Source organism: Bison bison, unplaced genomic scaffold (genome assembly GCF_000754665.1).
Source record: "Bison bison bison isolate TAMUID 2011002044 unplaced genomic scaffold, Bison_UMD1.0 scf7180017864476, whole genome shotgun sequence".
NCBI classification, from domain to species: Eukaryota; Metazoa; Chordata; class Mammalia; order Artiodactyla; family Bovidae; genus Bison; species Bison bison.
In genome coordinates, this window is record NW_011495037.1 from 1,357,676 (window position 1) to 1,362,321 (window position 4,646).

Sequence of the window (4,646 nt, forward strand, 5' to 3'; positions counted from 1 at the left end):
GCCGGTCCCAGCGCTTGGGGTGGGATTCGCGCAGTCTCTCCCCCCCGGAGCAGGGCGCCTTTTGGCAGCCCATCCATACCCTTCTCCCCCGCCCAGCTCCCTGAGGCTCCGCTCTGCAGCCTCGGTTCACAATGCTAGGACGTCGACAGAAGGGGTCTGGAGAAGGGGAGGACGACGGGGAGGAAGAAACGGGAAAGAAAGGGGGTTTTCTTCCAAATGGAGCCGAGGGATTCTGAACAGTTCGCAAAGGTTGAGGAGGGATTGCACACCTAAGGCTGGAGAGCTACTGTTCTGCCGATTAAAACCATCGATAATGTGCTCCAAGGCTAGGTGAAAATAAATCAAAATCTTCTTTAAAAAAATTTGAATGTGTTGTACTTTAAATTACAGTTTGACAAGGGAGGCTTGTGTCTAGAGCAACCTAGTGAAACAAAAGAAGGCCGGGTATCCCTCTGATTTTTAAAATAAAACAGTTCCTTAAAAATAATGTATTCAATGCAAAGACCTGATGTTTCAAGTCAAAGAAATTTAAAGCATTCTAGTTACTTAAATCTCTCAATTTGCTTGAAGGATACTACTACTGGTACTTGTTTGTACCAGTAATACACACAAGAAAATGCATTTCTATGTTGTGCGTAGCACACAGCAAGCTTTGAGATGAACACAAATTAGGTATGAATGAAAATAAAAGTGAAGGACTCTTAGAAGAAATGCCAGTAGAGAATCCTTCTTTCTCACTATAGATAGATTGGGGTTTATTTAAGGTCTAGACTTCTGGAAGACTGGTTTGTTTTTCCTAGATTTTGCTCCAAGGTATTTATATGTATGCTGCTGCTGCTGCTAAGTCGCTTCAGTCGTGTCCGACTCTGTGCGACCCCATAGATAGCAGCCCACCAGGCTCCTCTGTCCATGGGATTTTCCAGGCAAGAGTACTGGAGTGGGGTGCCATATATACATATGTATGAATATCTGTATATATTGTATACGTTAGTACTCCAGAAGCCAACCTTTTGTGGTGTGTGTTGCAGAGGTGGTTAAAGAATTATAGGACAAAGTATTAAAAACTTGTAGCCTTTTGATCATCTCAAAATTTTTTATTCTCGTGTTTCCTGTTGTTGTTCAGTTACCGAGTCCTACTCTTTGCAAGCCCATGAAATGCAGCACACCAGGCTTCCCTGTCCCTCACTATCTTCCCGAGTTTGCTCAAACTCATGTCCATTGAATTGATGATGCTATCCAACCATCTCATCCTCTGTTGCCCCCTTCTCTTGCCCTCAATCTTTCCCAGTATCAGAGTCTTTTCCAATCAGTTCTTCGCATCAGGTGGCCAAAGTATTGGAGCTTCAGCTTCAGCATCAGTCCTTCCAATGAATATTCAGGGTTGCTTTCCTTTAGGATTGACTGGTTTGATCTCCTTGCAGTCCAGGGGACTCTCTCAAGAGTCTTCTCTACCACCACAATTCTAAAGCATCAATTCTTTGGCGCTCAGCCTTCTTTATGGTCCAACTCTCACATCCTTACACAACTACTGGAAAACACATAGCTTTGACTATACGGACCTTTGTTGGCAAAGTGATGTCTCTTCCAAGGAGCATGTGTCTTTTAATTTCATGGCAGCAGTCATTGTCTGCAGTGATTTGGAAGCCCAAGAAAGTAAAATCTGTCACTGTTTCCACTTTTCCCCTTTCTATTTGCCATGAAGTGATGGGATCAGATGCCATAATCTTAGTTTTTGCATGTTTAGTTTTAAGTCAGCTTTTTTGCTCTCTTTCACCCTCATCAAGAGGCTCTTTACTTGCTCTTCACTTTCTGCCATTAGAGTGGTATCATCCACATATCTGAGGTTGTTGATATTTCTCCCAGCAATCTTGATTCCAGCTTATGCTTCATCCAGCCCAGCCTTTCACATGATATACTCTGTATATGTTAAATAAGCAGGGTGACAATATACAGCCTTGAAATACTCCATTCCCAATTTTGAACCAGTCCATTGTTCCATGTCCAGTTCTGTTGCTTCTTGACCTGTATACAGGTTTCTCAGGAGACAGGTAAGGTGGTCTGGTATTCCCATCTCCTTTAAGAATTTTCCACATTTTGTTGTAACCTACACAGTCAAAAGCTTTAGCATAGTCAAAGAAGCAGAAATAGATTTTTTTTTTTTTATTCCCTTGCTTTTCCTATGATCCAATGGATGTTGGCAATTTGACCTCTGGTTCTTCTGACTTTTCTAAATCCAGCTTGTACATCTGGAAGTTCTTGGTTCACGTACTGTTGAAACCTACCTTGAAGGATTTTGAGGATTACCTTGCTAGTATGTGAAATGGGTGCAATTGTATGGTAGTTTGAACATTCTTTGGCATTGCCTTTCTTTGGGATTGGAATGAAAATTGACCTTTTCCAGTCCTGTGGCTATTACTGAATTTCCTGTTGTCTCTTCATTACTAAGTACCTCATTTCAGCCATTTTAACTCACAAATATTGGGAATGAAAAACAAAAATCAGATACGAGCTTAACTTTCCTGCATTTCATAGTGGATTACACTTCCCTAAATTTTTCAGACAGTATTTCTTTTTCTAGCTCCTCTTGACATTCAGAGACCTCAAGGAGAGAGAGAGAGAGAGATATATATATATATATATATATGTGTGTGTGTATATACATATGTATATATAAAATATTATATGTATCTATAATCAAGGATCTATCTAATATAGCTATATCCACACATTCATACTCATTGCCTCTCTAAACTCTCCCCCCAAAATCACAATTGATCCCCTCTATGTGGATGTCTCCTACATCTCTCTAAGCGTACACACTGAGAGCAATCTCTAACACCTTTTAGTACCACAAATGAAATATACCATATTTAAAACACCTTTCAAACATGGTTTTCATTTCCTGGAGGTTCTATTTCCACAATGAGGCTACCAAAATTCAAGAACCTCATCCACCACTGCCTACTCTTTCCAACTTCATTCTCAATTCAGTTCAGTTGCGTCCGACTTTGTTTCCCAGCATCAGGGTCTTTTCCCGTGAGTCAGTTCTCTGCATCAGGTGGCCAAAGTATTGGAGTTTGGCTTCAGCATCAGTCCTTTCAATGAATATTCAGGGCTGATTTCCTTTAGGATTGACTGGTTTGACCTCATTGCTTCATTCTCAAGCCTTTTCAACCAATAGATAACTTTTAAAATCCCCAGAATATCTTTTATGGTTTTCCACCTATTTCTATTGCTACTCCACTTGGTCAAGCCTCTACTATAATTTTGGGTGGATTATTGTGCTGGCCTTTCCCACTGTGGACCCCTTATTATACACGCTAACTATCCTTTAAACTCCAGACTGATGATGTCTCCTGGTCAGAACCTTTCAGTAACTCTTTTTATTTTCTACACACTAGGTTTGTCACTCTGGCACTTAAAATGCTCCATGTCCTGGTTCTACAATATCTTTTTCATCTTTCACCTTTACTTTTCTCATTTTCCAGCCAGATTGTATTAGTTAGTATGTCTTGTGGTTACCAAATCCATTCTTCTGCTTAAGCTTTTCCTTCTGCCTAGATACTAGAAAGACATTTAATATGTCCAAATCCTACTTAAGGTCTTAGCTCAAATACTTTCTTCTCATGTCTCCTCTTGAACAACTAGAGCAATAATCAGTATCTTTCTTATGGTACTTACCACCCTGTAGCAGGTATCTGTAGTTACTTATGTGGATTATTTTGACAATGAGAACCCTTGGGATACACTTCAATTACATGTTATTTTTGTATCCTCGCCTCTGTGCCTAGCACAGTGCTTTGAGTGTACATGAATGGTGGCTTCAGTAAAAACATACCGTTAACTGATTAGAGTAATTCAACTGTTGGTTTTTTCTTTAAGGATCCTTGTGGCTGTACATTCAAATGCAGTAGACTTGTTTCTTGGCAGGCTTTTAATTTTCTGGCAAAGAACACCCATCAGATCAGATCAGATCAGATCACTCAGTCGTGTCCGACTCTTTGCGACCCCATGAATCGCAGCACGCCAGGCCTCCCTGTCCATCACCAATTCCCGGAGTTCACTCAGACTCACGTCCATCAAGTCAGTGATGCCATCCAGCCATCTTATCCTCTGTCGTCCCCTTCTCCTCTTGCCCCCAATCCTTCCCAGCATCAGTCTTTTCCAATGAGTCAACTCTTCGCATGAGGCGGCCAAAGTACTGGAGTTTCAGCTTTAGCATCATTCCTTCCAAAGAAATCCCAGGGCTGATCTCCTTCAGAATGGACTGCTTGGATCTCCTTGCAGGCCAAGGGACTCTCAAGAGTCTTCTCCAACACCCCAGTTCAAAAGCATCAATTCTTCGGCGCTCAGCCTTCTTCACAGTCCAACTCTCACATCCATACATGACCACAGGAAAAACCATAGCCTTGACTAGACGAACCTTTGTTGGCAAAGTAATATCTCTGCTTTTGAATATGCTATCTAGGTTGGTCATAACTTTCCTTCCAAGGAGTAAGCGTATATTCTTCCACAAAGAACTGCACATTGTAATGGTAGTATCCCTCATGCCCGCCCTACCCCAGGTGACTGCCAGTACAGGCTCTATGAACATAAGCAGAATACCTAGATTCAGAGGTGGTAGTTCTACTGCACTGTGCATGGCC